Here is a 13,504-nt window from a genome sequence, read left to right as displayed (position 1 = left end):
ATTTAAAGTTATTTGCTGATTTTAGTATTTTATATATGTATAAACATACATACAAAACGTGAAAAAATCTAAAAATCCACTACTAGTTACTGTTGTCCTGAAGAAAACCACTTTGTTAGTAGTCATAAAAGTAAATAATACTTCAGTAAAATATTAAACGGCCAAATTTTTAAATAATAATTTATCTTAAAGATTCTTCAATCAGGTTCTGTATGTCTAGAATTTGTCCAGTTATCTAGAGCAAATTGGTAACATGCTTTTTATTTCAATTAAGAAAGTGTATTACATGTAATTGATTTTGTTGGGTGCTTCCAAGCATACATAACCCTAATAATGCCATGAAAGGATAGACTCATCTTTTGAGCAAAGGGGAAAGATAATTCAGCCCAATCACTGCTCAGAGATATTAAATATTTGATAATATTCATCCTCTGGCTCAGTGGTTCTCAACCTTCCTAATGCCGCGACCCTTTAATACAGTTCCTCATGTTGTGGTGACCCCCAACCATAAAATTATTTTCGTTGGTACTTCATAACTGTAATTTTGCTACTGTTATGAATCGTAATGTAAATATCTGGCTCTACAGCAGCGGTTCTCAACCGCTAGCAGGGTCGCCTAAGACCTTCGGAAAACACAGATATTTACATTGTGATTCATAACAGTAGCCAAATTACAGTTATGAAGTAGCAACGAAAATAATTTTATGTTTGGGGGTCACCACAACATGAGGAATTGTATTAAAGGGTTGCGGCATTAGGAAGGTTGAGAACCACTGCTACTCCAGCAATCTAAACTCTACTTTATCAGCTTATCACATGGTCCACCCCCAACTCTCACCCTCTACCCGAAAAATTTGAGGTCTGGAATAGCTACAGGTTATTTTCCTTTCAACAAAAGCCCAAGGGACCAAACATTTTGGAACCAGATGAAAGTAAAAGGCAGAGCAGAGATCAAGAGAGAAATCTAGTTATTGGAGACAGCAGGTAAATGATTAGACTAGACTTCACCTTAGCATATGTATTCCTGAACACTTCATTTATCTTTGACATTAAGTTTACTTCATTAAAATAGCTACATTGACTTCTGAATTTTTTGTGGCTTGGGATAACAATACAACGTACTTCAAAGATGTTATCATCTTTGCACCTTTCACATAAACAGTACTTAATACTTTGTATTTATTTGCTTATTCTATGTATTACTGTACATTTCATTTGCTTTTTTCATTTTTTTTTTTTTAGAATTTCTACTTAGTGATAAGAACTTTTGTTGTAAAACTGGGTTTTTACTCCAGCTCCTACATTTGCTACTTGAATGAAGTGGTTTTAATACACTTTGTGAGGGTCAGATTTTTATTTTGTAAAGTGGGGCTAATAGCAAACACTGCATTGGGATTTTTGAAGATTCCATGAACCAAACAATCTGTTTCTGATTGTTTTTATCTTCACTAATGATTCTTTATTTTTTATAATGTTATAGCTACTCTGGGCTTTATTTGTCTTTAATATTACTTTAACTTAGTTATTTTAATGCTCATTTAAATAAAATCCATCTCTCTCCTTCCCTCTCTTTTCCCCCCACATTTTACTTATGTGATATTTATATGTATCTCTAAGTACCACTACTGCTTTAATGCATATTACACCTTTTGTTATTTATTCTCTTTATTATTCAACCCCATGCATTTTACTATTCTTAAAATACATTCTACATCATAAATATTTAATCTTGTGGTTAAAAGTCTCCAAAATAAAATTTCGTTTTCTTTTTGTTATACTTTAAAACTTTATTGAACTGCATTCAGATAAATGTTCTGTATGACACATGATACAGTCTATTGGAATTCCTGGTAAATTGTCCTTAAACCTTTACTTAATGCTCTTAAAAATATTTTTTTTCTGTGTGTTTAAAGTGAATAACAATGTTTGGATGTAGGAATGCATATATTTGATCAAGCTTATTTAATGTGGGGGTCAAATGAGGGGCCAATATCAACTATACCAGACATCTAGATGAACTATAAAGCTATAGGAATAAATATACATTGGGGTGGCATTAGTGGAAGGATATACAATCTGATTAGTGGAATTGGAGAGACTATATAAATTTACTGAAGTAAGGCTGAATTATGACAATTATAATACTAGCATTAAAAGGAGTTGTGGATTTTGTTTTCAATAAAAGGAACTGTGCAGCCCTTGCCGGTTTGGCTCAGTGGATAGAGCATCGGCCTGCAGACTGAAGGGTCCCAGGTTCAATTCCGGCTAAGGGCACATGCCTAGGTTGCAGGCTCGATCCCCAGTAAGGGGTGTGCAGGAGGCAGTCGATCAATGATTCTCTCTCATCATTGATATTTTTATCTCTCTAACCCTCTCCTTTCTTCTCTGAAGTCAATAAAAATATATTTTAAAAAATAAAAGGAACTGTGCCAATTGGATAGTAATATGAATATGTATATTGACCACCAATTTACAACATAAATAAATAAATTCCATATGGACTGTGGGATCTAAGTGTGAAAAGGTAAAATAATAAACAAACCTTTTATAAGACAAATATATCAGTGATTTTGGAGTGTCAGTTTTCTTAAATAGGAAGCAAAAGTATTAAAGAAAAATAAAGATATGGTGAATTATATTAAAGTTAAAAACTTCTATTCATGAATAACACTAAGAAAAAGGTCTTATGTGAGGAATGTATAGAACTCATACATTTAAGAAGAAAAAATTGTATATATTAGTAAAAAATAGAAAAATACTTGAACAGACACTTCACAAAATAGGACATTCAAATTTAGAATATATATATGCTCTTCTTCATTAGTGATCACAAGAATGCAAATAAAAGCACAGCTTGAAACCACTGTAAATTAATTACTAAATTAAGACCAGAAAATACCAATGTTGACCAGGAAATGGGTCAATTTGAGCTCTCAGAACTCTCTGGCATTGTTTCCTAAAGTTGAGCATCTGCTTACCTTATGGCCCAGCAACATAATTACCAGGTGTAGATTCAACAGCATGCCCACACGTGTTTCCCTAAAGAAACACTTTTTTTTTTCTTTATTGATTAAGGTATTATATATGTGTCCTTATCGCTCCATTGCCCCCCCTCCATTCCCCCACTCATGCCCTCACTCCCCTGGTGTCTGTGTCCATTGGTTAAGCCTATATGCATGCATACAAGTCCTTTGGTTGATCTCTCCCCCTTACCCCACCCTCCCCTACCTTCCCTCTGTGGTTTGATGGTGTTATCGATGCTTCTCTGTCTCTGGATCTGTTTTTGTTTATCAGTTTATGATATATGATATGTATATTCATCAGTTTATGATATATGATATAGTTTATGTATATGATAGTTTTAAGAACACAGCTCTGGGAACCACACATTTTTTTCAAGACTAAAATGGATAAATCACTATAACATTTATGCAATGGAATATTGTAAAGTAATAAAAATAAATGAGCTACAAGTACTTGCAAAAATATAGATGGGTTTCAAAGTGCAATATTGAGCAAAAGAAGCCAGAAACAAAAGAATAAAACACTATGTACTTTATAATTCATTTATACATAAATTATTTATATGAGCATAGATGTTTTGCTTGTTTTACATATGTTCATTTTTTATCTTACTTAAATCACAGTGCTTCATTTTTGATGGGTTGACAAATCATGTAAATTAGAAATTTAAGATTTTTAAAAAAGAAATTAACAACTTTAGGTAGGCAATTGTAAGGCAGATAACAGTCATGCACACCAAAGTTATATGATTCTTCCACAAGCCTCAAGGTGAAAGATCGATGGCCTGGTTTATTAAAATGTTTCACCAGCACATATTCAAAACTACAGGTATTGTTTGCTGTTACATTGAGTTCTGAGCAGAAGTTTTGTCCCCAAAATTTATGATGCTGTGAAGCCACATAGATATATTCAGGAATGCTGAAGTACAAAGCCATGACAGCCAAGGAACAATGGTTGTGAGATTGTCCAATGGCCCTGAAAAAATTATCTTAAACACAGAAGAGATGGTTACCACACAAAGTATTGCTATGGATACTATATCTGACATGCTTCTATGGCCAGTGTTATAAAACTGGCTGTATAAGCCACCATCAAAAAAGTAAATATGATTGGCTGGCCGGCATGACTCAGTGGTTGAGTGTCAACCTATGGATCAGGAGGTCATGGTTCAATCCCCAGTCAGGCCATATGCCCAGGTTGTGGGGCATGCAGGAGGCAGCCTATCGATGATTATCTCTCATCATTGATGTTTCTATCTCTCTCTCCCTCTCCCTTCCTCTCTGAAATCAATAAATATATACATCTCCTAAGGCAAAGGAAACTAATGAGAAAATAAACCAATGGGACTACATAAAAATAAAAAAGCTTCTGCACAGCAAAAGAAACCATCAACAAAACAAAAAGATAGCCCACTGTATGGGAGAACTTATTTGGCAATGGTACATCTAATAAAAGGTTAATCTCCAAAATATATAAGGAACTCATACAACTTAACAAAAGGAAGACAAACAATCCAAATAAAAAAATGGGCAAAAGACCTAAATAGACACTTTTCCAAAGAGGACATATAGATGGCCAAGAGACAGATGAAAAAATGCTCAAAGTCACTAATCAACTGAGAGATGCAAATCAAAATGACAATGAGGTACCATCTAAAACCTGTCAGAATGGCTACCATCAACAAATCAACAAATGACAAGTGCTGGCAAGGTTGTAGATAAAAGAGAACACTAGTATACTGCTGGTGGAAATGCAGACTGGTTCAACCATTATGGAAAATAGTATGGAGTTTCCTAAAAAAAATTGAATATGAAACTGCCATTTGACCCAGTGATCACCCTTCTAGGAATATATACTAAGAAACTTGAAGCACCAATCAGAAAGAATGTATGCACCCCTATGTTCACAGCAGCACAATCTATAATAGTTAAGAACTGGAAAGAGCTCAAGTGCCCATCAGTAGATAAAAAAGCTGTGGTACATGTATACCATGGAATACTATATAGCAGTAAAAAAGAAGAATATCTTACCCTCTGAGACAGCATGGAGGGACCTGGAGAGTATCATGCTAAGTAAGATAAGTCAGCCAGAGAAAGACAAGTATCACATAATTGCACTCATATGTGGAATTTAATTAACAAAATAAACTGATGAGCAAAGGGAATCCAGAGACATGGAAGCATGGAACAGAGTATGAAATCTTAGAGGGAAGGCAGATGGGTGGGAGGTAATCAATGAAAGACCTTGTATACATACACTGAGTGGCCAGATTATTATGATCTCTGAACGCATAATAATCTGGCCACTCAGTGTATATCCTATATAATAAAAGGCTAATATGCAAATTGTCCCCTCAACCAGGAGTTCGAGTTTGACCAGCATGCAGGCCAGACAACCGCCCATGTCCCCTCCCCCTGTCCAAGCTGCCCAGACCCCACCTATGCACGAATTCATGCACCAGGCCTCATATATATATATATATATATATATATATATATATATATATACACTGAGTGGCCAGATTATTATGCATTCAAAGATCATAATAATCTGGCCACTCAGTGTATATGCATAATCCATGGGCACAGACAATAAATTGCTGAAGGTCTGGGTCAGGGGGCAGGGCAGAGGTGGACTGGGGGGTGTCAGTGGGGGGAAAAAGGGAACATATGTAATACTTTCAACAATAAAGAATTATTAGAAAAAATACATATATAAAGGTAAATATGATAAAGAAGGCCTTCATTGGTTTTGATCCTAACAAGAAATACGTTATACAAGTGAATATAATACTCATGGGTAGTAAATCAGATAACAGTTTCCAAAGAAATAGGATGAAACTCTGTAGTATCTACTGATATATTCTATCTAATAAAACAGTAGTATGCAAATTGACCGCACCTTTGCTACACCCATAAGCCACGCCCACCAGCCACGCCCACCAGCCACGCCCACCAGCCAATCAGAAGCAAATATACACGTTAAACCAGCAAAGATGGCGGGGGGAGAGGGCAGCACCTATGCCTGTGAGATCCAAGCCATGATGGTGGACTGGGGCAGGTGGTTAACCCCGCAGCCGGCTGCCCTGGTCCACAATCACGGATCTGCCCAGGTCAACCATCACCAATCACCGATCTGCCCAGGTCCATGATCACCAATCGCTGACCGGGGCCGAAAGGGCAGCCGCCTGACCAGGGCAGTTGGCATGGGTTAGTGCCTGCAGCCGCCTGACCAGGTCCTGGATAAGGGCTTCCATTCAGCTGCTGCTGACAGAGGCTGACTCGAAGCCCCTATCAGGGATCATGGACCAGGGCAGGCGGCGTGGGTTAAGGCCTGCAGCCACCTGCCCAGGTCCACGATCAGGGATCACAGACCAGGGAAGGCAGCGTGGGTTAGCGCCCGCAGCCGCCTGCCCAGGTCCGCCATCACGGATCTTGGACAAGGGCAGGCGGCGTGGGTTAGCGCCCGCAGCCGCCTGACCAGGTCCCGGATAAGGGCTTCAAGTCAGCCATCGCCAGTGGCAGCTGACTCAAAGCCCCTATCAGGGATCATGGACCAGGGCAGGCAGCGTGGGTTAAAGTCCACAGCCGGCTGCCCAGGTCCGTGATCACCGATCTCAGAGCAGGACAGGCGGCGTGGGTTAGTGCAGGCAGCCACCTGACCAGGTCCGGGATAAGGGCTTCGAGTCAGTTCCCGCCAGCAGCAGCTGACTCAAAGACCCTATCAGGGATCATGGACCAGGGCAGGCAGCGTGGGTTAATGCCTGCAGCAGGCTGCCCAGGTCCCCGATCACGGATCCAGGTGGCGTGGGTTAGCACCCACAGCCATCTGACCAGGTCCACGATCACGGATCACGGACCAGGGCAGACGGCATGGGTTAGCACCCGCAGCCGCCTGCCCAGGTCCCCGATTACGGTTCCAGGTGGCGTGGGTTAGCACCCACAGCCATCTGACCAGGTCCCGATAGGGACTTGGAGTCTAGCATAACGAAAAGAATAGTCAGCAAAAGCAGAAGACAAGGTTTCATAAGTTCTCCCCCAGGTCACCACTGTTCTCTTACACATTTTAATTATCCCAGACTTTGCCTGATGGGATTTGATTTGAATTATGCCTGATAGAGATTACATGGCATGAATTGTAGGCTCATTCTTTCTTTTTGTGGTTGCCTGACTGAGAAAGGCCTTGGAATGAGAGAAGGCACTTTTATTTTCCTTTTTCATTCTTTAGAGGCTGAGGAATTACAGTTATATGAAGAACTTAGTGAGAGAATGAAAGTCTCATGCTGTATTTTTCTGTAAGTTTTATCATGTGGACTATCAAAAACTTGGTGGGATTCTTTTCAAGAGGTGTTACAAAAATTATGTTGGAATTAACATTCAAGAGTAAAAGGAGAGAAGTGAGTGGTGGGTAAAGGAAAGAACTTTGTCCTAGAAACCAAATAGAAGCCACATAAACCTTCAGATTCTTACTCATTGTGCTTTGGAGGTATTAAAGGATAATTTTTTAAAAAGTTAAAATCATGACTTATAATCTGTATAGATAAAAGGCTAAGTGACCGACATTTGTCCATCCGTCTGACCAACTGGTACATATGACGCACTGGAAATATAAAAATAAGCTTTGACTCGCACATGTGCCATACATATAAAGCTCTCGCTGGCGCTAATTTGAATGTTGCATTTGGTGGGAAAGTTCTTTTCAGAGGGAATTTTTGTGTTGCCATGCTATACGATTGGCCATAGTACAAATAAGTTTTAAAGTATTGTAGTGTTTGGGGATGTTTCAGACAGTTGTCTCTTAAAACAAATATGAGATCAGAGGATTCTGCTTATAGTGAATGGTTAGTAAAACTTGGAGATGGCAAACTTGATAGCAGTTTTCATTTAGGAATGGATATTATTGAAATTCCCCATGAAATGATTTTTAATGGATCTATTATTTAAGCCATCTTTGGAAATAGTATATCTATAGATAATATTAAAAATATATCTAAACATGCAATTCTTTGTTCAAAAAATGAGCACGTTCAAAAATTAAATGAAGAAATTTTGGATATACTTGATGGAGATTTTCATGCCTATTTGAGTGATGATTCCATTGACTCAACAGATGCTGAAAAGGAAAATTTTCCTATTGAATTTCTTAATAGTATTACTCCTTCTGGAATGCCGTGTCATAAATTAAAATTGAAAGTGGGTGCAATCATCATGCTATTGAGAAATCTTAATAGTAAATGGGGTCTTTGTAATGGTACCAGATTTATTATCAAAAGATTGCAACCTAATATTATCAAAGCTGAAATATTAACAGGATCTGCAGAGGGAGAGATTGTTCTGATTCCAAGAATTGATTTGTCCCCATTTGACACTGGCCACCCATTTAAATTAATTCAAAGATATTTTCCTGTTATGCCAGCATTTGTGATGACTATTAATAAATCACAAGGACAAACTCTAGACAGAGTAGGAATATTCCTACCTGAACCCATTTTTGGACATGGTCAGTTATATGTTGCTTTCTCTCTCACTTTTTTTTTAATTATTTTTAAAAAATATTTTATTGATTTTTTTTTACAGAGAAGAAGGGAGAGGGATAGATAGTTAGGAACATCGATGAGAGAGAAATATCGATCAGCTGCCTCCTGCACACCTCCTACGGGGGATGTGCCCGCAACCAAGGTACATGCCCTTGACCTGAATCGAATCTGGAATCTTTCAGTCCACAGAGCGACGCTCTATCCACTGAGCCAAACCAGTTACGGCTGTTGCTTTCTCTTGAGTTCAAAGAGCATGTTACGTTAAAGTTAAAGCTGTAAATACTTTATCTCAAGGGAAATTAGTCAAGCACTCTGAAAGTGTTTTTACTCTTAATGTGGTATACAGGAAGATATTAGAATAAGTTTAATCACTTTATCAATCATTATTTGCATCAATGTTGTTTTTATATTACGAGTTTGTTATTGTTATATCAGTTTGTTATTGTTATATCAGTTTGTTATTGTTTACTTATTAATAAATTTATGTATTATTTTCATATACATTGTACTCATTTCCTTTTATCTCTCACACTTTTATTATAGAGAAAGGGCAAATAGCAATATTAAAATATTTCATCTAATTAATTCCCTTTCAATGTGCACGAATTTCGTGCACCGGGCTACTAGTATTCTTGTATAAAGAGCTTCTCAACCATGAGGAGCTCCACGGATGATAAATGGCTGAAAGACTGGCAAGTCAGGAAGAAGAGTACCCTAGCTCTATTCTGGATTCCATCAGTTCACTTTTATATGACAAAAAATGGTACCTATAACCAGTCCCAGGAATATTGTTACAATTATCTGAGCTATAGAGGCCTGGGGCTTACAGGCTTACACAGTACGTGTTGTTGTTGTTGGTTGTTGTTTTTTTTTTTTATCAAATTCTTAAAAATCTATGAGTTGATGACAGAAGAAAATGGCATAGGTGATCTCCTTGAAGACTACACTCATCGTTTTTTTTTTTTTTGAACCCTTGAGAACTGATCTAACTCAATCTCTCTTTCTCTGAAAAAGGAAGAGTTGACATAAAACTCACCTAATTTTTCTATGAGTGGTGTACCGTTCTTGGAAGGCTCTTGGTTTTACCATCTTCGTCATCTCTGCTTAATACCACATCAGAGGAGTCTCCATTAATCACATCCTGGAAGAAGTCTGCAGGGTTATTATAGGGCTTACAATGACAACCAGCTGATGCAAAGTATCCCAATGCCTCCTGAGCAGGCCAATGAAACAGTAGTCCTCCTGAGGCCAATAAGGTGAGTCTGTGAAACAACTTGAAGAGAGAAAAACAAGGTTGATAAGTGGAAAAGATGATGGTTTGTCCTTGTTTTGGTACCCTCTCCAAAAGCAAAAGGATAGCATTTCATGAGCTTGAGTCTAAGCCAGTTGTGGGATCCTTCAGGATTAAAATGATGGACTGGTAATAAGGTCCATTCCAATACTAGTCCTTTCTCTTTCTCCTACAAACACACCATGGTTAACCTGAGTTCCAACCATGGGATCTGACACTTTGGCCAGACCTAAATGTGGAATGACCATGTTTATCCATTAATTTTCATCACGAACCATCATTGTTGTTAGAAGCTGAAGAACAGCTGAGAACTATAAATTTTCTCTCACTGTTAGAGTTCCCATCACAATATCATCTTGTACCACGTAACCTGAATTACATTTGAAAATGGCAAGTCAAGGTGCGGTGCTCTATTTATCTCAACATCTCCAGATAATCCCTGTGGATCTTTCCTTACAGCTAAGACATCCAACAACAAAGATTTGCCTTCACTTGTGGGTCCCAGAGTGGCAGGGAAGTCAGGTCTCATAATCCCACTGATATTCATTAGTATTTCTTTCTCAGCTATTTTTTGACCAACTAGAAAGTCACTTTTCACTTTCACTCCATAGCAGATGTTATGAAAACTTAACATCTGCTTCAGTAAATGTCTTCAGGTGTTGGTGATCTCCCAGGGATGCCATTGGTATTTTTTGTGACACTGGGATAAAAATATAGTCATTGCTGGAAGACATCTGGAGAGCTTCTGCCTTTATAGCACAGTGAACACCTGGGAAGGCAACTGCCTGGGGTTGAGGTCACAGTCAGGAGTAATGGGCAGTGGGCAGCCAGACAGGATAGTGAGGAAGTAAGCCTACATATAATATATTTTTATTAAATTTATTAGGGTGACATTGGTTAATAAAATCATATAGGTTTCAGGTGTACAATTCTGTAATACTAGAGGCCCGATGCACAAAATTCATGCAAGGGCCTCAGCCCCTGCCCACCTCAGCTTTGTCCAGAAGGAAGGATGTCCAGAAGGATGTCTAGTCTAATTAGTATATTACACTTTTATTATTATAGATACTATCTGTATATCGTATTGCATGTTCTCCAAAGTCAGGTGTCCTTCCATCACCATTTGTTCACCCTATAGCTTCTTCTACCTCCCCACACCTCTTCCACCTTCTGGTAACCAAATGCTACTGTCTATGAGTTATTTTTGTTGTTGTTTTGTTTGTTCTTTTTGCTTAATCTCTTCACATACATATATTCTTATATAAAAATTATCTATGCTCATAAAGATCAGGGTAATGGTCATCTTCATGGGGCAGATAGTCATACAAAAAACCCCCCTCAGATGTGCTCATAGTATTCAACAACTTGGTCCAGATAGTGTTTATAAAAATGTGTTCAATTTGTAAAAATTTATTGAGATGCTCACTTATGAAAATTAAAGCTTTCTGGGTATACTGAAATATTATCTATATATATAACAGGCTACGTGACTGACCGTCCATCTGTCCGACCGTCTGACTGCCCGACAGGCCAGTACATATGATGCACACTGACAATTTAAAAATAAACATTGACTTGCACATGCACAATACATATAAAGCTTTCGGAATGGGTATTATTGAAATCCCCTGTGAAATGATTTGTAACAGATCTATTATTGAAGCTACCTTTGTGCCGGAAGCTAATTCGAGCATGTCATAAATGCAAGAGTTTCATCAAAAGGTTGATGGAACGTGGGGATTCATCAAGGGCTGAATCACATATATTACTGCCTGTTGGAAATGGCTAAGGGCATTTCCCCAAACCTGAAAAGGATGCATAAACGATTGCTTGCTGCCAGAGAGCTGAGGGCATTTCACTCTACATGTTATTGCCTCCTACTGACCAAACACCTGAACAGCCATTGGCAGTTTCCCCAATCTGACAATGGATTCTGTATACCAAACCTTAGCCTTTGATATGTATATCTACCTTGCTTTGGGACAATTTGTGTTAATAAAAAGCAAGGGGTCCAGAGAGACAGGAGAACTTGGTTCCTTCAGCCAAGTTTTCTCTGGCTCCCCAAAATGCCTTCCAAAATTATGTCTCCTCTCTGGACACTTGATTAATTTACACACAGCCCCTTCTCCAGATTCCTGAAATCCCTTCTATATGCTGGATTAAGATCACCGGCACCTTTGGAAATAGTATATCTATATACATAAAAGACTAATATGCTAAGTGTCCAACCTTCCAACCGGTCGCTCTGATGTGCACTGACCACCAGGGACAGATGCTCAATGCAGGAGTTGCCATGACACGCACTGGCCATTTACAGAGAAATGGCACCATGGACCTGGCACCCAAAAAGCAACACTTGGCTTCCCCGAAGTGGGACACAGGCCTTGCCACCACTCCGGAGCAACACTACACCAAATCACAGCTGACGCTGCCAAGACCCCATGGCACAAAATGCAGCCTACAGTCCAGCCCAGCCTAGAAATGGTGGCTGTGGGCACCAGGTAATGATGTCACATAGCAACATCCAGCTTTTTCTCCCTAGCAACTAGCCTCCTTGGAGTTTCTTCAGCCCAGGAACACAACTTGCTTTACAGCCAGATGGAAACATTTTACACTTTAACCAAATGCCTGTGAAGCGTTTTCTCATGCCTCATTTCATTTGATCCTCACAGAAGTCCTGGAGTAGATAGGTAAGAGACTCTGCCGAGAACCAATTCCAGCATGTAATAATTACAAGAGTTCCATCAAAAGGCTGATGGGACTTGGGGAGCTCAACAGGGTTGAGTCATATGTAGTTTACCTGTTGGAAATGGCTAATTGGCACTTCCCCCAAACCTGAATAGGATGATTGTCTGCTGCCAGACAGCTCAGGGCATTGTATTGCCTCCTGTTGGCCAAGCACCTGAACAGCTGTAGGCTATTCTCCAAACTGACTCTCTCTGTAAACCTTTTGATACCTTACCCTTTGAAGTGTATATTTCCACCTTGCCTTAGGATAAATCATGTGAATAAAAGCAGGGTCCTAGACAAGGAGGAGAGTCTTCAGTTCCCTTTAACTGAAGCTCCTATGACCCCCGATGCCTCTCAAAACTATCTTTCGTCCTTGGACTCCTTATTGAATCTACGTGCAGCCCCTTTCTCCAGAATGCTGAACCCTTTGTAAGGCTGGGACAAGAACCCCGGCATTATGGTGCCTTAACGAGGGACACCAACAGACTCAGTGGAATCCTGTTTTCTTTTCATTAGCTGGAAAATGGAGATTTAGAAAGCTTAAAAAATTGACCCGACTGAAAAGAAGTGAGAAATGGTGGACCTTGAAAATGACTTCAGGTTTTCTCACTGCGCAGAATATAGTCCAACACTGCTGCAGTTAAATATTTTACCCTTTGTTCTCCCTGTGTGATCTACAATAATAATCTGCTTCATGTTAATATTTACTGCTGTGTTGCTGACAATTACCTGAAAGATAAGTCGTGGGGCTTCACTGGGCTGGAATAAGTTTAGCTACATCAGAAAGCAGTTCTAATTAAACAAGTTTATCCATATACAGACAGTCTTCAGGTTATGTTGGACTTGACGTACGTCGTTTTGTGGTTACGTCGCCATTTCCCATTTATTTATAAAAAAAAAAGTTCCATCATTTTGATATATGT

General features: G+C 38.9%; 1 pseudogene; it reads right to left on the bottom strand.

Moving 5' to 3' along the window:
• Window positions 1-3,682: 3,682 nt before the first annotated feature.
• LOC103296702 (broad substrate specificity ATP-binding cassette transporter ABCG2-like) lies at window positions 3,683-10,585 on the bottom strand (annotated as a pseudogene).
• Between the last annotated feature and the right edge of the window lie 2,919 nt (window positions 10,586-13,504).

This window comes from Eptesicus fuscus, chromosome 3 (genome assembly GCF_027574615.1).
Source record: "Eptesicus fuscus isolate TK198812 chromosome 3, DD_ASM_mEF_20220401, whole genome shotgun sequence".
Lineage (NCBI taxonomy): Eukaryota > Metazoa > Chordata > Mammalia > Chiroptera > Vespertilionidae > Eptesicus > Eptesicus fuscus.
Note: the sequence above shows the minus strand (reverse complement) of the source record. Positions and strands in the feature narration are given on the sequence as shown.